The 23051-nt window shown below is 45.5% G+C and overlaps 1 protein-coding gene across 11 annotated transcripts in view; it reads left to right on the forward strand.

Annotated features, from left to right (window-relative positions):
• The window catches only part of CRACR2A (calcium release activated channel regulator 2A), a 140510-nt gene that overhangs the window by 17002 nt on the left and 100457 nt on the right, over positions 1 to 23051 (forward strand). For 4 of the 11 annotated variants that reach the window (XM_059683845.1, XM_059683844.1, XM_059683850.1 and 1 more), the window contains one exon: positions 20233 to 20312. The exons of the other annotated variants lie outside the window; for them this stretch is intronic. The gene's annotated coding sequence lies outside the window, so the exon portion shown is untranslated. The remainder of the gene's footprint in view (positions 1 to 20232; positions 20313 to 23051) is intronic. 11 annotated transcript variants of the gene reach the window in all.

The following is a 23051-nucleotide window of genomic DNA, read 5'->3' on the forward strand; positions in this document are numbered from 1 at the left end:
AAATTCTGAAATATCTTTGAATTATCAAAAAGACTGGAAACACGAAATTCTAGTAACTGTAGGTTGACCACTGTTTGGATTGTTAGCTGTTTCTCAGGGTCCCTAACACTGGGTCCGGCCTGCTCCCATTCGGCATGTTCCCCACCTCCTCTTCCTCCCTCTTTGCTTTGAGGCTGAGTGTTGACTGCATTGAGCACCTCGATTGCTTGTGCTCTTTTTCTTATGGTAGATTCAGAAGGAAGGGAAATCGCTCTTGTAGCCATGCTCTTTCTACATTCTTTCAAGTAGAAAATGAAAGCTAGGGAGGCTGTCTTTTTCAAGAAGAAAAGGAGAAGACAGATTCCTTTGTGGATGTAATTCTGCTTCTTCTTATGTTCATCTGTGTTACTCGTTTGGGCACTTGATTGTGCAGCCCGGCCTTGTTACGTCCACGCTTTCCTCTCGCCTCCAAGCAGAAGGGAAGGACTCTGCTCGCTGGTTGATTTAGCACTGCCAGAGCAGCTGCTTGGAGACCAGCAATGACGATGAACAAGACAGTCAAATGCATCATTCTAACACATGTACTCTCTCACCAGAACCCCACAAGGATGGGGACATAATATTCCTGTTTCCATTTCATAGACAAGGAAACAGTAATAGAGTGAAGTCGCTTGACTAAGATTCATAACTTGTACATGGCAGAACTAGTATCTTTTTTAAAAAACATGTTTTTATTGATTTTCAGAGAGTAAGGGAGAGGGAGAGAGAGAATCAATGAATGAGAGAGAATCATTGATTGGCTGCCTCCTGCACGCCCCCTACTGGGGATCGAGCCCGCAACCCGGGCATGTGCCCTTGACCGGAATAGAACCCTGGACCCTTCAGTCGGCAGGCAGACGTTCTATCCACTGAGCAAAACCAGTTAGGGCGGAACTAGTATCTGAAACCAAGAACTTCTGGCTCTAGAACCTGCTGTTTTAGCCAATATATTATGTTGCCTCAAACTCTTTTTTTTTTTTTTAAGGTTATGGCTAACAGTTATACTTCTCGCCTTTTCAGTTTGTCGTCAGTGGTGGCGTGATGATGACAGTCATGACAAAGATAAGAGGAAACTCTGAAAGTAGGCAAGAGGTGACATGCTGCAGGAAGGCAAATAATGAGAAAGCATTGTTGTTCTAACAGAGGCCGGGCTCAGCCTTTACAGTCTGTCACACTGGATAGAGTAGAATCGGCTCCGTTGCCCCCTTTGCTCTTTCAGTGTCCGAACATTTATTGAGCAACTTCTGAATGCAAGGCACTGTGCCAGGTGGGAGATACGATGAATGGGCCACACCCTGGTCCTCAGAGCTAAGACGTGTCAGCAGACACTGCAGTGCCACCTGATGAGTGTGGCATTGGAGTGACATGGATGTGTCAGGCTGGGTCCTGAATGTGAGAAAGGAAATAAATTCACTGGGGTAACAAGGTGGGTAGTTTGTAGTTGTCTCGGGTCTTCATCTCTGCTGGATGGAGGAAGGAAGCAAGGCCCGGAAGTGGAGGCTGTGAGCTAAGGGGTTGAGCCATCTTTCTGCCCACAGGCCAGGGTGAAGGTGACAACGGCTGCACCTCTGGAGCTGTGGGCTCTTTGGCAAAGGGCTCAGTCAGGGCTGAAGGTGGGCTGAAGGAAACGGCCTCTCCCCTTTCCTGCATCCCATCTCAGCTTTTCTCATTCCTGGGCCTGGGTTTAATGTCGGAGCTGGGCTGCCTCCCGTGGGGCACTTACCCTGGGAGTTAGTATTCTGCTGGAGGGTGAACCCCTGTCCCCGAAGAAGGACTAAATTTGCCAGGGAAGAGAGGGGGGGGGGCAGGAGGACACAGTTCACAGGTCACCATATTCGACCTTTGACATCACACCTCAGCAGAAGGATCATAGGCCGGGCTTCCTGTCACAGGGAAGGAGGCTCCTTGCTTGTCTTTTTATTTGCTGCCTTTCTTCTTTCTTCTCCCCCAGGTTTGCATCCACAGCATCTATCATCTCTGTGGTTATCTTAGAACAACTGGGGGTTTTGCTCTGTACTTATTCTTTCTCTGAGTGTGACACTAACCACAGCCACCTCCAGGCACAGGGTGTAGGGCAAGGCCAGCTGCTCTTCATTCAGATGCTGTGGTCTTTGGTGCAGCTGATGCTAGTGGTGAAGTTATACAAAACAAAGGTGTTGAAACTCAGTCCAAGTGACTGTTGGGGACCTGCTGCTTGTGCTTCTAGGGATGAGTAACGGAAACTCATTTTTTTTTTCTGGTTGAAAAGGAGAATTCAGAGTCCTGATGGAACAGACAACAGGCATTGCAGGGCACAGCCGTGCGCTTCTCTGTGCTGGCATCTGTGTGGACATGCAAGAGACACACCCACACTCTGTCCTCAGGGACCTATTGACAAGAAGAGGAGAAAAATGTACATTGACTCCCCTCTTGGGCCCGCTTCCTCATTTGAGAAATGAAAGAGGCTGGGCTTTACCAGTGTCCTCCCGGGGCCAGGGCTGCCCCGAGGGCAGTGCTTCACAAACGCTCCGTGTGCACATGAACCACTGGGGGTCTTGTTAACATGCACATTCCAGCCCAGGAGGTCTGTCCAAGGCTTTCGATTCTGCACGTCCAATAGACTCCAGGTACTGAGGCTGGTGCAAGGCTCCCAGAGCTTTGAGTACTGCGGCTCTGGGGGCACTTGGGAAATCTGTGGGTGGCTTCGAGTTGCCACAACAACAGGGTGAAGCCCCTGGCATTGCTGGATGGGGGCTAGGCATGCTAGTCATGATTCTGTGTGGGAATGTCATTAGTGAATTGTCACCCAGTCTGCCAAACTCAGCCCACTGCACATATAATTGGTAATTACTTCTCATATAGTAATACTGAGAAGTTTTTAAAGAAGTTATGCCGAAAGCCCAGTAATCTAGGAGACCATTGTTCTGGGAAGAGAAGCCTAAATGGTGTAAAGACACAGCCTTGACATGACTGGATAATGTCCCCACTGTGGGCGTCCTGTCTAGATCAGAGCGTTTCCACACACGCTGAGCCGTGCAGCATGCAGTCACTGCAGAAGCAGGGACGTCACTGCAGATTTGCAACAGGACAACACATTGCTAAATTAGCAGAAGCACAGGAATACCACCATCTCAGTGAACTTCTGTAGAGAAGCTGTTGTTAAAATAGTTTATGTTGTAATTTATATAATATACTTATATTTGTAGTGCAATGATAAGAAATCTCTTGGAAAAAATAGATAGTACAATGACTTACTTGGGGGTTGCCTTTGTTTTTCATTCTTACTCTGGTAGTCTCCTTAGAGGTCTACCAAACAACTTTTTCTAATCCCTCCTCCTTTCCCCACTGCCTAAACAAAAAGGATATGGTTTCCAAGGCTTTTTTTTTTTTTTTAAATCCTCAACTGAGGACAGTTTTTCCATTGGTTTTCCAGGAGAGTGGAGGAGTGGGAAGAGAGAGAAACATCAATGTGAGAGAGACACATTGATTGGTTGCCTCCCACACGCACCCCGACGGGACCAAGGATCGAACCCAAAACTGAGATAACATGCCCTTGACCAGAATTAAACCCTTCGGTCTGTGGGCTGATGTTCTAACCATTGAGCAACTGGCCAGGGCTCCAAGGCTTTTTAATGCCCCAAACGGAATGTGTGCCCCTGCTCCGTGGATGGGATTTCCAGATTACACATATGTTTTCCATGATGCTCTGTCACTGCCCTGTCCCATGTCTCTGCACAATAAATAACTACGCCTAGCTCATACAAAAGAATAATATACTTTCTTGTTTTCTCTACTTGCACGTTTGTAATTTTATTCAGCACGTTATCTCTACTTCAGGTAAGGTTATTGCCTGCTTCCTGTTATCAGATCCAGACAGGATAGTGGGTTTGCTATTTTTCATCCTGGCATTTTTATTCTGTTGTCCTCTGCTCTTTTATTTCCTTGTGGTCTTTATGAGCAGTTAAATCTAATCTTATCCATTATAAGTAGGTGTAAGCATTGACTTCTTCATTATGCATTCCTGTGCAGTCGTGCGTGAGCACTTACATATTGAAATACTTATTATTTTTTATTATAAATTACATTCCTTTTTTCTCCTTTTTATTATAGTTAGAGCTAGATTTTGCATATGGGTTGACTGACTTATCTAGAAGTTTCATTTCAGGTAGTTAAAAGAACATTTCCAAATATTTGTTATAAAAAATGGTGCATTGATTGAAGAGGGCAGAGCATCACTGGATTAAGTGATGTCTCTGACATTCTTTGTGCAACATTTAAAAACAATAGATGTCGGTGTGATTGGTGACCAACTTGAGAGTAACCCTGGATGAGAAAGCAATCAGTGAATGTTGGTATTACCTGTAATTTCTGCTTGGATGAGATACTATGAGTCCTCAAGGCTTAAAATAGTGGCTCTCCCCAGGTTGCACTTTAGAAACTAGGAAAGTTAAACATACATTCATGCAAGCATTTACACAAACACACACACACACACACACACACACACACACACACACACACACACACACTTCACACCTTGATCCCACCCAGAAGCATTTCAAACTGAATATCTGGGATGAGGCCTAGGCATCTGGAGTCAGAAGACTCCCCAGATGACTCTGGTGCTCGGTGAGGCTGAGAATCACTGCCTATAGTGGGGTGACTGGTAAAAAGATAGGTCCTGTCCCAACCACCAGAAGCTGTGACTGTGACCCTCTCAGAAAAAGGCTGTGTGCAGGTGACTCAGCGACAGGTCTCCAGCTGAGATCATCCTGGACTATCCCCTGGCCCTAACTTCAGTCAGTGTCCTTTCAAGAGGCCCCCATAGGAGAGACACGGAGAGAAGGCCAGGGGGAAACAGAGGCAGAGGTTGGAGTTCCAGAGCTACAAGCCTGGAAGAAGTAAGGAATGACCTGTCCCCCAGAGCCTTCTGAGGGGGCACAGCTGGCCTAAATGTGAAAGGATGCATTTCTGTGGCTCTAAGACACCTGGTTTTTGATAATTGTTGCAGCTGCCCTAGGAAACTAATACACTGCCTAAAGGGTGGCTAAAAATGTGGTGAGATGGGAGGAATATAGGAGCTTTTCGGATGGGGAAGCAAAATGAGTGAGAGTGAGAAGGCCTGGCTGAGGAAGAATGGGGGGCAGCACGGCTAGAAGACAGAGTGGCTGTACGAGGAGAGGGAGCTATCGGTTGGAGCCCATAGAGAAGCCTGGTGTGGAAAGACGCCTTCCTCTGCGCTCTGTCCTGTCCTATTCAAGGAATAGCGTTTGATGCCCCTCCTTAGACCACAAAAGGCCCGAGAAGCCGGGAGAGTAGGTTGGCACTTCATTCCACAAGGGTGGGAGCCACTGAAGGGTGTGAGGAGGAGCAGCATGGCAAGGTTGTAGGGAGGCCCACCAGGCCTGGTCACGTGTCTGAACACTTGGCGTCTGCATCCTTCCTGCTCTCCACCTCTCCCCACACCAGCGGCCCCATCTTGTGTGGTGGCTTCATGAGTGCGAGCCAAGCCATTTGTTTGCAGCTGGAAGTCCGGGGAAAGTGCAGACTGGTTGGGTGGATCTGCCCCGTCTTGGGAGTTGATCCCTTTGGCAGCTCTTACAGGAAGTGCAGAGGAGGCATCCATCCTCACCCAGTGCTTTGGAATGAGAGCAGCCAGCCTGGAAGCACGCACAATGCCAACTGGTCTTCCTTAATAACCAGCCAGTTACCTGTGGAGGCCCCTCGCAGGCACTGCCTGCCTTCTGCAAGCGTAAGCAAGGGAAGCTTTCATTAACGATAATGCCCGTGGAAGCAGAATCCTCCCTGCCTTGTGGGGCTGGCACGGAGGAGCTGAGAGGGTGCGAGTGCTTGTACACAGACTCACTCATCACATTACAGGCCTTGTTTGCTGGGCTCACTCAGAACAGAAAGGACCGGCAGCATGGGAGCGGAGAGGTCACCCTGAGCCTGGTTACCCGAGGGTGGAGAGGCAATTAGATACTGCCTGTGAGAGCCATCTAGGGACTGCAGCCACTGAGCTGGGGTGGGGGTAGGTCCAGACTGGATGCAGATTGAGGAAGAAGCAGAGGGGAGCCCCAACCCACAGTTATTCTGTTAGTTGTGTGGGGATTTAGCATTACCCATTGTCCCAGAAATGGACAAAGGGCTTAGGAACGCCTTCATTTTACTTTCTGGGAGTGAGTGACTTTAAAGAAAGGAGGGCACTTCCTTCCATGGACGGCGCATCTCACTGCCAGGTGTGTTTGAATGTTGAAGGAGATGCTGCAGGATGCTAGGTGTGGGTCAGAAGGGAGCTGTGGGCCTCAAGGAGTAATTTTGAGATCCCCTAGATTGGTCGTGCTGATGGAGGTCATTCTGGGCATCCTTTTGCCTCCAGGAGCCCCCAGTACCCGTCCCTGACCATTGTGGGTTGTGATGGAGGAGGGCACCTCAGGTGAGGAGTGGGCTGATGTTAGGGATGGAGTCTCATGAGCTGGCCCTCCTGAGACCTTAATCTCACTGGGACCCTACAGCAGGGGACAGTGGCCAGGTGTCCAGTCGAGCAGTAGAGTATTCTGAATGCAAACACACAGTTTCCAGCCTCCATCTCTCCTCCTACTTCCAAGAAGACCTAGGGTACTTTCTCAGGGTGGGTGGAGGGGCGGATAAATCTGACACAACCCACAAGCTGAACTGTGGGGACAAACAGTGGATTCCAGACAGCGAGCTCGGTCGCAGAAGCCCAGCGGTGGTGAGAGGCCAGGCTGGCTGCTTTCCCACGCGTGGCTTCAGCCCAGAGAAAGCGTTCAGAGACCAGCCACAGACCTGCACAGCAGAGGTGCTGAGTACTGCATGGCGCACCCCAGGAAAGTGCGGGGTTCTGCTGGGAACAAGACAGACAGGCCCTGGCCCAGTGATGGCGAACCTTTTGAGCTCGGCGTGTCAGCATTTTGAAAAACCCTAACTTAACTCTGGTGCCGTGTCACATATAGAAATTTTTTGATATTTGCAACCATAGTAAAACAAAGACTTATATTTTTGATATTTATTTTATATATTTAAATGCCATTTAACAAAGAAAAATCAACCAAAAAAATGAGTTCGCGTGTCACCTCTGACATGCACGTCATAGGTTCACCATCACAGCCCTGACCTCAGGGATTGTTACCTGTGTGCTTACTCATTCCAATGGGCATACATGCCACCAGGGCTCCCAGGCTTGTGCCTGGACCGGCCTCCCCTGTCTTCTCGCTGCCCAGTGCTACTGATCCTGCAGGGTCAGCATACATGCTCCACCCTCTAGGGCAGCAGTTCTCAACCTGTGGGTCGCGTCCCCTTTGGGGGTCTAACGACCATTTCACAGGGGTCACCTAAGACCATCGGAAAACACATATATAATTACGTATTGTTTTTGTGATTAATCACTATGCTTTAATTATGTTCAATTTGTAACAATGAAAATACATCCTGCATATCAGATATTTACATTACGATTCATAACAGTAGCAAAATTACAGTTATGAAGTAGCAACGAAAATAATTTTATGGTTGGGGGTCACCACACCATGAGGAACTGTATTAAAGGGTCGCGGCATTAGGGAGGTTGAGAGCCACTGCTCTAGGGCAAGCACATAAAACTCAACAGCAAACACGGGCCAAATAAACAAGGTTTAAGTTTATGTGGGCCGCAAAAAAAAAAAGCTTCAATTTTCATAGAAACGTAGGTTTATTTTGATAGAGACATGCTGAATACAAAGGGCTGAAATAAATGAGTAATCGTTAACATAAAATAATAGAACATTTTAATAAAAATTAATATTTTTTCTTGAACATTAACTTACCAGACACTGAGTAACTGCACAAATTAATAAGCATAACGCAAATAAACTTATTTTTCCTGTTCTTTGAAAGTGAAATATTTCCTGTTGTGTACACAAAACAAGTTAGTACAAGACTAATGACGTGGCAATTGGCTGCTAAAATATTCCCTGCTAGTATTAGTGGAGAGAAATGGTGTGCCTGCATGTAAGGTGAGTAAGGGAAATTAATGCAACACGATTATAATAATCAGTCATTAGTGAACGTTGTAGTTTGTTATTAATAGTTATGTATAACAGGATATTGTAAAAATTAAATTATAAGATTTTTATTAAAACATTTCTTACATACAACGTTATATTGGCTGGGCCATAAAAATATTAATTGTGGGCCACATGCGGCCCGTGGGCCATGAGTTTGACATGCTTGGTCTATCACCCAAATCATTGTCCTTAAGCATTTCTGAAAATGTTCTTGAAAACACATTTTATTGTATAAGCAATATTATGTTTATTGTAAAAAAAAATCAGAGAATGTGACAAACAGTAAAAAAGAGAATAAACATGCCCTAGCCGGTTTGGCTCAGTGGATAGAGCATAGGCCTGCAGACAGAAGGGTCCAGGGTTTGATTCTGGTTAAGGGCACATGCCTAGGATGCGGGCTCGATCCCCGTTGGGGGGTGTGCAGGAGGCAGCCGATCAATGATTCTCTCTCATCATTGATATTTCTATCTCTCCCTCTCCCTTCCTCTGAAATCAATAATAATAAAAAATACATTAAAAAAGAGAATAAACAGAGATAATTATTGTTAATATTGAGGTATGTTTTCTTCTCATTCTTTTTCAATGCACATTTACGCACATATACTTTTATCATCGCCTTTCCTCATTCTGCTTTACATTGTCTTTTGTCACATACACCTACCTTCTTTTTTAATTTATTTTTATTGTGAACACCATTACAAATGTCCCCCATTCCCCCCTTTGTGCCCCCTCTACCCAGCCCCCACCACACCCCAGGCCGTCACTGTGAGCTGTTTGAGGGCACAGACAATGTCTCACTACATGTTATCCCTGTTACTAATACAGCATCTTGCACTAAGAGTCTCTCTGCAAATGTTACCGCGAGAGCCACTCAGCAAATCTGTTTGGCTTTGGAACTCAGCACATAATTATTCTGAGGAAGCAGAAGCAAATTTGCTGTCCTGGCCATTGATGCTTGTTTAAAATGTGTGTGCATTCCTGAGCACCAGTGCCTGCTGGCCACTCTGCTGGGTGGCTGGGGAGGGGCCTGGGGATGCACAGTGATTCAACACGTGGCTGAGACACGCACAGAGGGTAACTAACTGTGCTCCGCACCCTGGAGGGGCTGCGTTGAAAAGCACTCCACCCTGCTATTCCACTGAGGCTCTTTTCTTACTTTAGAACAACACCGCTGATTCTGGCAAATCTTTCTTTATCCTTTCTGATTAAAAAAATAGTGTTGGCGTTTCACCCGGGGAGGAGTGGGTGAGATTTTCTTCTCTGACAAATCAGTTTAGGCTCTAAAATACTCTTCGCTTAGATTAAAATTCAAGAGGCTCTTGGACTAGGATTGGAAATGGAAATAGCACAGGCTCTTTTCCAAAAAGCTCTGTTGGAGGTTGAGACCATCAGGAGAGGCATGCACTCAGCAGACCGCAGGTGAGAGCAGAGCGGAGCCCATGAGAGGGTGTCAGCAGAGGAAAAGCAGCAGAAGCTGTTCTCTGAGCATCAGGACTCCTCAGGCACAGGTGGAAACACGAGAGGCTGGTGCATAGATGGCAACAGACAGTACTAGGTGTACCGGTTAATAATGTGGATTTGTAATCAAAGAAAACACGATAATTTCAAGAGAAACATCAAAAGTGCTTTATTCGAAGTAATGTCTATCGCTAGCTACACATTTCCCGCATCTTTCAGGTAATTCATGAATACCGTCCAATAGAACTTTTCTTGTTTTGAGACAAACCATTCAGAGACCCAATTTTCCACTTCTTCATATGTTTTGAAGTGCTGCTCAGAAAGTGCATGTGCCATCAATTGGAACAAGTGGTAATCTGAAGGAGCAAGGTCTGGTGAATATGGCGGGTGGGTTACCACTTCCCAGGCAAGACGTGTCTTTATCTGGTTTTGAAGTGTGTAATGGTGCGTCATCATGAAGCAAAATTACTTTGCTGTGTCTTCTGGAACATTCTGGTCATTTCACGATTAAAGCGTGGTTTAAATTGATTATTTGTTGTTGGTAGCGATCAGTATTAATGGTTTTACCTGGTTTTAGAAGCTCATAATACACCACACCTTCCTGATCCCACCAAATGCAGAGCATTGCCTTCTTTCTGAAGCGATTTGGCCTTGCAGTCAATGTTGATGGTTGACCTGGATTAACCCATGATTTTGTGCATTTGGGATTCTCAAAATAAATCCACTTTTCATCGCCAGTCACAATTCGATGCAAAAAAGACTTTATTTCGTGCCATTGAAGCAACATTTTACTGATGACTTTTCGGTTTTCCATTTGTCTTTTGTTCAGTTGATGTGGCACCCATTTTCCTTCCTTTAAAATATTTCCCAATCCTTGTAGATGATCAGAAATTGTTTGCTGAGCAACGTTTAATCTTTCTGCAAGTTGTTTTTGAGTTTGACATGCATCTTCATCCAATAATGCTTATAATTGTTGGTCTTCAAACTTTTTCGGTTGACCTGGACATTCATTGTCTTTCACACTGAAATCACCACTTTTAAAGCATTTAAACCAGCATTCACAAGTACAGTGGGGCCTTGACTTATGAGTTTAATTCGTTCCGAGACCGAGCTCATTAAGGAGCTCGTTAACTCAAATTACTCTATCAGCTCAACGCAAAAAATCGGCCGAGATACAGCTGGTATCTCAAAAAACTCGTTAGTCGGGACACTCGTAAGTCAAGGCCCCACTGTATCTTGAGATGGAGCGTGTTCACCATAAGCTTTCCAAAGTATTCAGCAGCACTTTTCTTCAAAATAAAGTAATGAATTATAACTTCCCACAAATGCTCTTTTTTTTTGGCACAAAATTAGATATTTTTAAGTGGAAAAATATCTATGTTAACACCTTCAGCAAATTTGACATATGAAGTTTTGAAGCTTGTTGTCAATACAACAAAATAGCATACATATCAAATCGCATTTATATCAACATACGTGTAACTCCATCTATTGAAAAAAATCCGCATTATTAACGGGTACACCTAGTAAAGGCAGATACAAGGGAGACAAGCCCGCATGCCTTCTGAGCTTTTTAGTTGACTGTGATGGGATGTTTGTGATTTAGATGTCTTTCTTTCTTTAAAGAAGATGGCATAGCAGAAACTATTTCTAAAGTTAAATATCTTGGAGGGAATTTCATTACAAGATCAAGGAAAAAGTCTGCAAGATTTTGCTTTTGAAGAAAAACATCTAAAACCAAGTAAAATCAAAGAGAAGCCTTAAACAAATTATTGATTTGGGTGATGCCGAGAAATCTCAGCTGGAGCCGAAAAGTGGAGAGGAGAGAGGAAGCACTCAGAGCTCAGCCTTTGACTGCCTTCTGCACACAGTGGGGTTCGCTCCGTGCACACGCTGGGGTTCTCTCCGTGCACACACTGGGGTTCTCTCTGTGCACACACTGGGTTCTCTCCGTGCACACACTGGGGTTCTCTCCGTGCACACACTGGGGTACTCTCCGTGCACGCACTGGGGTTCTCTCTGTGTACTCATTGGGGTTCTCTCCGTGCACACACTGGGGTTCTCTCTGTGTACTCATTGGGGTTCTCTCCGTGCACACACTGGGGTTCTCTCTGTGCACACACTGGGGTTCTCTCCGTGCATATACGGGGGTTCTCTCCGTGCACAAACTGGGGTTCTCTCCATGCACACACCTGGGTTCTCTCTGTGTACTCACTGGGGTTCTCTCTGTATACTCATTGGGGTTCTCTCCGTGCACACACTGGGGTTCGCTCTGTGCACACACTGGGGTTCGCTCTGTGCACACACTGGGGGAAAGAAATGAGATCCATGCGGTCTGGTGGTTTACTCAGTGCAGATGAGGATGTGAGCACCCTGAGGCGAGGCCAAGTGACTTTCCCCAAGCTAGGACTTCAGTGGTATTGAGGGAATGTGCTTTAAATATATGTATGTATTTTTTTCTTTCTGCAACTCTCCATGCCTGTGGGAGATCACGGGTCTTAGTGGAAAGAACATAGGTTTGGGATGCACTTGATTTGAATCCTGGCTGTTTTGGAGCAAGTTTTTAATATGTTTTCCAACCTCAGTTTACTCATCTGTGCAAAATCCAGGCTGCCCCTAACTTGCCCCAGGACTACCCCCACCTCCTTAAGCTTGACCTCCCGCTTTTGAAAGCTCTCCTCACACTCTCACTCACTGGCCCATTCGTTCACTCAGGGCCTGTCCTGGGTGCTTGGAACTCAGCAGGGAACCAAAGTGCCAAAGCCTTGGCCTCACTGAGCTCCTGGTCCAAACCAGGCTGTGCAGAGGGAGTATAATGTGAGCCACGCATGTAACTTTCAGTTTTCTAGTAGCCACAGCAGAAGTAACTAGGCAAAGTTAACTTCAATATTCTGTTTAACCTGATACACCCCAAATATTATCATTTCAGCATAGACTCCATCTAGAAATTTATTAAGAAGATAATTTACATTTTAAAATTGAAGTATAATTAACATATAACATTACATTAATTCCAGGTTTACAACATCATGATTCAGTATTTGTATATGTACTGTGAAATGATCACATTATAAGTCGAGTTAACATCTGTTTTCATACATACTTAATAGAATTTTTTTTTCTTGTAGTGAGAACTTTTAAGAGCCATTTCTTAAGCAACTTTCATATATACAGTACAGTGTTATTAACTAGAGTCATCATGCTGTACATTAAACCCCCAGGACTTACTTATTTTATAACCAGGATTTTGTACCATTAGTTTGACCACCTGTGGCAACAGTAATCTGTTGAGCTTGTTTTTGTGTTTGTTTGGATGCCACATGTAAGTGAGATCATATTTGTCTTTCACTGTCTGACTTACTTCACTGAGCACAACGCCCTCAGGACCCATCCCTGTTGTGGTCATTCCTTGTGTGGGAACTAGGTTACTCTCCTAGCAGGTCTCCGTTGGGACGGGCCACATTGTGAGGGCCCAGAGCTTGTGTGGCTGCGACTGCTGTGTTGGACAGCGCAGTTCTAGAGCTCAGGGGTGAGATTCTGCCATTCACCCCAGTGAGTACAGCTTGGGGAGCGACAGGCCCTGTCGAGGGAGAGTGCTGCCTCCCCGCCAACGGGCCTCTCCCAGGGCCCCCAGGCCACCCTGCCAGAAAGGGGGACAATGCCACACCACAGAGTCCTAGTCTCTGGGTTGAGACAGAGAATGACATGGAGCTGTCCTCTCTGTAATAATAACAGTAACTACAACAACATTGTTAGTATGTATTGAGTGCTAGGTATGGGGGCCAGAACCTGTGCTAAGTACTTCACTATCTTTACTGCACCTTTATAAGAGAGGTACTATTATTTTAAAGATTCCACCAAAAAACCACTAGAACTAAAACATAAATTCAGTAAAGTAGTAGGATACAAAATAAATATTCAGAAACAAGTTGCATTTTTATACCCCAACTAGAGGCCCAGTGCACAAAAATTTGTGCACTTGGGGGGGAGGGGTGTCCCTCAGCCTGGCCTGTGCCCTCTCGCAGTCTGGGACCCCTCAGGAGATAACGACCTGCTGGCTTAGGCCTGCTCCCGGGTGGCAGAGGGCAGGCCCAATCCCTAGGTGCAGCCCCTGGTCGGGCTCAGAGCAGGGCCAATTGGGGAGTTGGGGCGCCACCCCCTGTCATGCACAGAGCAGGGCGGATCGGGAGGTTGTGATGCCACCCTCAGTCACGCACAGAGCAGGGCCCATCAGGGGGGTTGGGGCTCTGTACCCTGTCACACATAGAGCAGGGTCAATCGGGGGATTGGGGAGCTCCCCCCTGTCACGCACAGAGCAGGGCCAATCGGGGTTGAGGAGCTCCCCCCGTCACTCACAGAGTAGGGCTGATAGGGGAGTTGGGGCACCGCCCCCTGTCACACACAGAGCAGGGCGGATCAGGGGGTTGGGGTGCCACCACTCTCACACTCAGGGCAGGGCTGATGGGGAGGTTATGGCTCTACCCCATCACACACAGATCAGGGCCGATCAGGGGGTTGGGGAGCTCCCCCATCAGTCACAGAGCAGGGCTTATCAGGGGGTTGGGGCACCTTCCCCTGTCACGAGCAGAGCAGGGCGAATAGGGAGGCTGTGGCACTGCCCCCTGTCACACACAGAGCCACAGGGCGATCAGGGGGTTTGGGCGCTGCCCCCTGTCACGCTGATCCCGGTGCCAGGAGGCCTCGTGGATCCGTGATCCTGGTGCTGGGGGGCATATTACCCTTTTACTATATAGGATAGAGGCCTGGTGCATGGGTGGGGGCTGCCTGGTTTGCCCTGAAGGGTGTCCTGGATCAGGGTGGGGGTCCCCACTGGGTGCCTGGCCAGCCTGGATGAGGGGATGATGGCTGTTTGCAACTGGTCACACACCCTTCAGGGTGGGATCCCCACTGGGATGCCTGGCCAGTCTGGGTGAGGGGCTGAGGGCTGTTTTCAGGCTGGTGGGTGACTGAAGCTCCCAACCGCTCCTTTTTTTCTTTTTATTCTGGGCCAGCTTTAGCTCTGGCTCCAGCTCTGAGGCCTCTGCTGCGGAAAGCAGGTATCTGGGGTTTTGTTTAGCTTCTATATTTGTAACAATGTTTCAAACTGCAAGCTCAGAGGCCGGCAAGGCAGGCGGGGAATGTTGGAGTCCTCCGTCACTGAAGCAAGCAAGCCTCATGTTAGCTTCAAGCTGCCTGGCTGCCGGCCGCCATCTTGGCTGGCAGTTAATTTGCATATCACCCTGATTAGCCAGCCAATGGGAAGGGTAGCGGATGTATGGCTAATTACCATGTTTCTCTTTTATTAGATAGGATAATGAACTCTCAGAAAGGGAAACTAAGAAAACAATCCCATTTACAACTGCATAAATATATAAAAAAATACCTAGGAATAAATTTAACCAAGGAGGAAAAAGACCTGTACTCAGAAAACTATAAGATGTTGAATAAAGAAACTGAAGATACAAATAATGGAAGCATATACTGGGTTCATGGGTAGGAAGAATTAACATCATTAACTGCCCTAAGCAATCTATAGATTGAATGCAATTCCTATCAAAATACCAATGGCATTTTCACAGAATTAGAGCCAATAATCCAAAATTTTATATGGAACCACAAAAGACCTAAACAGCCATGATAACCTTGAGAAAACAGAATGAAGTTGGAGGTATCACAGCATCTGATATCAAATGATATTACAAGGCCATAATAATCAAAACAGCATGATACTGGCATAAAAATAGACATATAAAACAAAATAGAGAGCCCAGAAATAAACCCATGACTATATGGTCAATTAATATTTGATAGAGGAGGCAAAACCATAAAATCGGGTAAAGATGTTCTATTCAATAAATGCTGTGGGGAATATTGAACAGATACATGCAAAAAAAAAAAAAATGAAACCAGACCACCAACTTACACCATATACAAAAATAAACTCAAAATGGATTAAAGACTTAAATGTAACACTCAAAACCATAAACTTCTAGAAGAAAACATAGATGGTAAAATCTCTGACATTTAGCAATATTTTTTCTGATATATCTTGTTGGGCAAGGGAAACAAAATAAAAAATAAACAAATGGAACTACATCAAATTAAAGACTTTTTGCACAGCAAGGGAAACAACAACAAAATGAAAAGACAACCTACTGAATGGGAGGACATATTTACCAAAGATGCATCTGATAAGGGGGTTAATATACAAAATTTATAAAGAACTCATACACCTCAACAACCCCTCTCCCCCAAAAAACACACACACAAAACACACACACACACACACACACACACACACCAATTAAAAAGTTGGCAAAGGATCTGAATAGACACTTCTCTGAAGAGGACATACAGATGACCAATAGACATTTGAAAAGTTATCAATACTAATCACAGAGAAATGCAAATTAAAACCACAATGAGCTATCACCTCATACTTGTCAGACTGGCTACCATCAATAAATCAACAAACAACAAGCTCTGGTGAGGATGTGGAGAAAAAGGACCCTCGTGCATTGCTGGTGGGAATACAGATTGTTGCAACCACTGTGGAAAACAGTATGGAGTTTCCTCAAAAAATTTAAAATGGAACTGCCTTATAACCCAGAGATTCCACCTTTGGGTACATACCTAAAGAAACCCTAAACACTAATTTGAAAGAATATATGCATCCATATTGTTCATTGCAGCATTATTTACAATAGCCAAGATATGGAAGCAACCTAAGTTTCCATCAATAAATAAGTGGATAAAAAAAGTGGTTGTACATATATACATTGGAATATAACTTGGTCATAAAAGAGAATGAAATCTTACCATTTGTGACAACATAGGTAGACCTAGAGGGTGTTATGCTAAGTGAAATAAATCAGTCAGAGAAAAACAAATATCATCTGATTTCACATATATGTGGAATCTAAAAAACAAAATAAATGTATAAACTAAATAGAAACCTATTCATAGACACAAAGAACAGACTGATGGTTGACAGAGGGGAGAAGTGTTGGAGGACTGGGTGAAAAAGTGAAGGGATTAAGAAGTACAAATTGGTAGTTAAAAAATAGTCACCAGAATGTAAAGTACACGTAGGGAATGTAGTCAATAACGTCATAATAACTATGTGTCGTGCCAGGTGGGTTCCTGAAAATATCTGGGGGAACACTTTGTAAAGTATATGATTGTCTAACCACTATGCTGTACACCTGAAACTAATAAAAATAATATCGAGTTAAACTGTAATTGAAAAAATAAAATTTAAAAAAAGACAGGAGGAAAGTGGCTGAGAGAAACCAGATAACTTGCTGTGGATCGCATGAGTCGTAAATGACAGACCTGGGACTTGAACCTAACGCTGTCTAAACTCAAAACCTTGTGTTCTTCAAACAGAAAGAACAGAGGAGATCCAGGATGAGCACAGGTTTCCTGAGCCTATTCACAGCGCACACTGCCAAGTCAAAACGCTGTGGGGATGAAGGTGTCAGTGAGGGTGACTCAGTGTCACAGCGAGGGGGAGGTGTGAGAAGTCTGGCACCCTCAGGCCCAGGCCTCACCAGCTATAGTCCAGGATCCATAACTGCCAGCATGTTCTTATTTATATATATAAAAGCCAAGCGACTAGAACGACCAGAATGACTGGTCACTATGACGTGCACTGTGGCAGCCAACCAGCCTGATCAGGGGCGGGACCGGTTGGCCATTTTCCCGTGTTCCCTCCCCACTGCCAGCCAAGCCCCAATCGACCCCGATCTGGGCAGGCCGGCCAGACCCCACTGGTGCATGAATTTATGCACTGGGCTTCTAGTTACAAATAAGATATTAACTCATAGGCATAGGTGACAAATATCTTTGTTGATTCTAAAGCACCATATGAAAGTTTGTTGTCATTATTGTATGGTTATTACTATTCAGCTGGTGGTGTATCCAGGGAACTCACCGTAGCTCAGATTACTGCAGTGGTGCCTGTGATATCAAATGGCAACTGAGAACATAACCTGACTTGAAATTTCTGTTCATATTAGATCACAACACCTGAAAGTCTTTGAGCTTCGCTTATGGATTTTTTCAGTAAAACCCAATGTGTACAAGCACTCATTAGCCAGGTTGTTTTCATCATTTGCTAGCTGCCTGGTGCTGAAATCAGACATTATGTTCAGCCTTGGGTGACCAACATCCCTCCTGGCTCTTCAGAGCTTAGCTAGAGGGACACTTAGAAACCCCAAAACAGATGTAATAGGACCCCAGGCCTCCTCTCTCAAGTCCCAGGCGAGAGGTCGGGAAGCCAGCCTCCTGCGTCCAGGAGAGAAAGGGCCCCGGGCTGTGCTGCAGGCTTCTTGGGCATCCTCGAGGCCGTGCTAAATGGGATTGTCTGGAAGAAGATCCAAATCCCTTCACCGTCTGGGCCCGCCTCCTCCACAGAAGGCTTTTCCAGCACAGCGGCCCATCCAGTCCTCTCCCCTCTAAGGTCCTATTGTCTTAAATGCTTGTGCCACCCACTCAGACACTGAAGCCCGGTCTTGTGGTGTCAGCTATGCACTTTCTGTATGTCTGTGCCATTTCTTTCCTGGTGACAATCACATGTTGACTTGTGCCAACACTGATGATCGGGTTGGTCAACATCACCTTGTTTGAGAGGGGGCTGAAGGGGGCTACTTCATCATTGAAAGTGCCATGATGTCCTCAGTGGACTTCTGTTTTGGTGTTGAGTGCTGCCTCTCTGTCCAGGGTATATGTCCTTTGAGAACTGGTATCTTGTAATCTTGGCCTCAATGAGAATGTGTGCCTGGCATACCCTGGGGACTTAGTGACAACGTATTGCTCAGTATCGGGCAAAGGGCTAGTGTCCCATCCAGATCAGCTCCCTCTGGTGCTAGCCATTTGTGTAACACCCTTACTTCTCTTCCACTGCAGTAACCATGATTTGTATCATACATTCATTAATTTGTGAAGACCTTTTTGGTTCTCCCCTGTGTCCCCAGCACTCAGTACAAAGCCTAGAACCGGGTAGGACCAGGTGAAGACTGGGTCAATAACTACACATCTGAACAAATCAGCTTGGTCCCTGTAGGAGAGGGCAAAGGTGGAGACAGGGGAAGTTAGCACCTGGGTGCTGGCGGTGTCTGAAGGGAGGTCAGCTTCAGAAGGCCACGCAGAATAATGGCAAACACTTTGGCTGAGAAGTCGGGCACCTGGGGGCAGGTATTTTCCTGCACTAAGGTTTATTTTTTTATGTAACCTTGAGATTATCTTGTGAGGGTTGAAGGAGATATTTTTGTGAAATTGCTTTTGTAAGCCATAAAGTGGCATGGCAAGATGTTATTCATCATCCTAAGATCTGGTCCCTGCCTACCCATCCAAATTTATTCCTTATTAATTTGATTTATCTAGGCCAGTGTTCTCATTTTTTAAAATGTGTTTTTCCCTCATTGCAAATGCACTACATTGTAATAATAAAACTATTAGGAAATTCAGAAGGAACTCAAAATAAATCATCTCTTAAGACTACCACCTAGAAATAACACTATTAACATCTTATGTAGAGCCAAAATATATTTTCTAAGTATGTATAACCTAAGTTTCCCAGGTGTCGGCAGCTGGGGACAGTCAGGGCAACATTGCTCTCTATTCCGCCTGGCTCTGGCTCTGCTGAAGGCTGCTGCCTGGTTGGGGCTTCCACACCTTGGTTGCTTCCAGCAGCAATGCCCCTGAGGGGTAGGTACTGAGAGCTGACTTCTTCCAACACTTTTCATTTTCTGAAAATACTTACTGGGTTTATGTATGTATTGCTTGTCTCTCTCCACTGGAATCTAGGCTCCACAGGTGCAAAGCTTGCTGGATTTGCATTATTGCTGCTTCTCTGGCACCTGGAAAAGTGCATGCACAGAGCAAACATTCACTGGATGGTTGAATGAACACCTGAGAACTGCATTACCTCATATAGAACACCAGGCACTTGCTTCAGATGAGTTGTGCATGTGAACCCTACAGAGACCAAGGTTGCTGGGAATACACATCCGGTCTGCCAGATCTAGTGATTGGTGGAGATTTGTCCTCAGCAGGGGTACAACAGAGAATCCCAGCCTCCTTTGCAGTCACTACAGCTGCCTGCAGTAATTTCAGGCATGCCCTCAGACCGTGTTACTTAGCATGTGGCCAAAGCATTCTGCAAAGTTTGTACCCAAGTTCACAGTGCTAATTAACAGCATCTCCCTGTCGCAGAGCCTGTTCCAGCACTGTTTAGGTTGGTACCCATATGGGGCCCTTAGATTTTTCTTACTTACTATACTACTGCAGAGCTTTCTTAGGTAGGGCAGTGATTCTGGCCACAATTCTCTTTCTCCATCTTCAAGGGTAAGCTTCCACAATGGTGCAGACAGCGTTTGTGGATCAGATGCAAAAAGCTGAAAGATCACTGCTGAGAGCTGGGGTTGCTGAAAGGGGGTGTCCAGTTAGCCCCGAGGCTACCCCCTGCTCAGGCACAAGAGTCAGCCTCTGCTGGGCTGGACCCATCTCCAGACTCAGGTTGCTATGCAGACTTCCCACTATAATCCCTCCATCTCTCCTCATCTCCAAAACCTGGAAAAGGATGGGACGAGGCCTGTTTTCTGGGGGGCATTGCAGCCCTAGTGAGAGGGACATTTCCCCCCATTGCCATAAACCCCTTCCTCTCCGGCACCTGCAGGAAAGACAGCGTTTTCATCTCTGTGTTTCCTAGGCGGGATTCAAACACGGGTCGCAAACGTGCTCTCCAGACCTGAAGCGTTACCCTTGCTCTGAGGAGCCGGGACCTGCCAGGTGAGTGAGAGATCAAAAGGTGGACAGGGTACCCCACAGACCCTGGTCCTCAGGCCTGAAATCTGTGAAGTCTGTGTGGGTGTCTTTGCTGCTGTTTTTAATATTTATGAGAATCATTAGCAGGCGCTTAGCTTCCAGAAACTGAGTTCATCAGATGGCCATTATTTTTCCCAGTCTACTTGAGGACACAGTTTTCTCCCCACTCCTCTCCCCCTGCCCCAGCTTTATTAAAATATAATTGGCATATGACATTATATAACTTTAAGGTACACATAATGATTTGATATTTGAATATATTGTAAAATGATCACCACAATAAGTTTAGTTAACATCCATCACCACACATAGTTACAATATTTTTTCCTGTTACAAGAACTTTTAGAATTTGCTCCCTTAGAAAATACAATATTGTTAGCTATAGTCACCATGCTGTATGCACATTACACCCCCAGGACATACTCCCCTTGTAACTGGAAGTTTGTTCTTTTCTACCACCTTCACCATTTCTCTCCCCTTTGGCATTGGAAGAAGATATGAGAAGTCATAGGCATATAGGAGAGACTTTATCGCAGACCAAGTAGCCATTGATAACAAGGAGCCATCAGACAAAGCAGCTCTTCAAAGTAGCCCCACAAAGCAGCCGCGCACCTGCTGGCCAGTAACACCTCTTTATACCAACTTAGAAAAAAGAGGCTTCTTGCCAAATAGGGACATCAATATTTGGGTTATAGAGAGGTACGCCTGCGCAGCGCGAGCAGTAAAACTGCTGTGTCATTGCCTTTGCACATGCATATGGCAAATTGGCCTTGAACATCCTGTTTAGGTTCCCACCCCCCCACACCCCACCCCAGGTAGCCACCAATCTGTATTTGGTACCTATGAGTTCAGTTTGTTTTTTATTTTGTTTTGAATTCCACCTGTGAGATCATATAGTATTTGTCTTCTTTGTCTGATTTATTTAATTTAGGGTAAAGCCCTTCCATCCAGGTTGTCGCAAATAGCAGATTTCCTTTTTTTTATGGCTGAATAATATTCCATTGTGAATATATGCCACCTCTTCTTTATCCATTTATCATTCATGGATACTTAGGCTGTTTTTATATCTTTGCTATTTTGAATAATGCGGCAATGACTCTGAATGCCACAGGGAAGCATGATTAGGCCTGCGTTTCAGGAAGGTCCCCTGGGCAATGCTGTCACGGCCTTGTTTAGCTGTTTTTGTTTTTTAAAGCAGTTTGGTAATATGTATTAAGAACCTTTAACATTTGCATATAAAATGCTTTTTGGCTCAATAATATTACCTCTGGAAGTAATAAGAGTGATTTCCACTTATGTAGTGCTTATTGTACCAGATATTTTTGATAAGTTATTTTTAAATCTTTGTAACAATTATGCAGAGTGAGAATCATTGGTCATATTTTACAGATAAATAAACTGAGGTTTTAAAGAATCAGGCAAGCTTAGGATTGAGTTCACACTCTGTCACTAATTAGCTGTCTTCCTAGGTCAATTTGTTTACCCTCTCTGAAGCTGTTTCCTGAGGTAGGACTGCTTTTTAGAAAATGCCAACCAGAATGAAATGCCAGCTGCTTTTTTTGGACTCTCCACTCATTTGGGGTATCTCTGCCAGAGCTGACCTCCATTTCCTTAGACATTTAAGATTAAGTAAACCAGCCAGAATCGAACAGCGCGGAGAGCTGTGGACAGTGGCTTTGCATTGGGGCAAAATTCTGAGTTGTTTCTCCTACAATTTTCCTGTGTGCATGCACACGGTTCTTCTCATATCCTCTGCCCCCAGTATTTGTGTCTTATGCCCCTTCAAGATTGTAAATTCATTGAGGAAAGGGCTGGTCATAAACGTATCTTTGTATCTCTCCCAGCATCTGCTGGTTCGGTGCCTTCCATGTGCTCAGAGGAAGCTCAAAGGTTAGTTTTTTCAGAAGCAGTTGGGATATCATGATCCAAGGGAAAGTAGGTACTTTGAGAGTGAAGAGCTAAGAGGTGGGGGCCTGGGAGTAGACACAGAAAAGATAAATATTAGGGTTGGAGACTTGGCAGTGAAGACTTGAAACTGAAGAGATCTGGGAGTATGCATTTAATGGCAAACGTGCAAAATGTCCTCATTAGTGCTAAACCAAGAGAATTATCTTAGGTTGGTTTCTCAGATGCAGATCCCGAGAGGGGGACCAATGGGCAAGTGATTTATTCAGGAAACGTTCCCAGGAGGACAAAGTAAAGGAGCAGGAAGCAGGGCAGGAGAGGGGAAGAAGCCAGAGTGATGTCAGGCAGGCTCCAGGCTTAGCCTGGACCCACAGGCTCTAAAGTACAAATCACAAGGCAGCGTTTGTCCCTCCTGGAGGCCAGGGCACTGGGCTTTCACACGTATGCACCAGCCATCGGGTCAGGGCTGAGAGGTGACGGGAAACTCAGGCACTTCTGGCTCTGTCCATGTGGACAGTGTGGCTCCAGCACCCAAGTGCCAGCCTTCTGATAGTCAACAGGTGGAAGGAGTTAGAAAAGGCACATAGAAGCTGGGTGTGGGGTTTGGAGAGGTGTACATATATCCTGGGGGTGTGGCTTGGGCGGCGAAAGGGTCGCCTTGATAACTGTACCCCTGCCCAGTGGTACCTCCTGATGTGTGGATCCCCGCTTCCTCCTCTGCAAAGGGCGGGTAGTGTTATGTGCTCATGTTGCAGAATGATAGGGAAACAGAACAAAATGAGAGCCCAGGCGTAGACT

Source organism: Myotis daubentonii, chromosome 2 (genome assembly GCF_963259705.1).
Source record: "Myotis daubentonii chromosome 2, mMyoDau2.1, whole genome shotgun sequence".
Lineage (NCBI taxonomy): Eukaryota > Metazoa > Chordata > Mammalia > Chiroptera > Vespertilionidae > Myotis > Myotis daubentonii.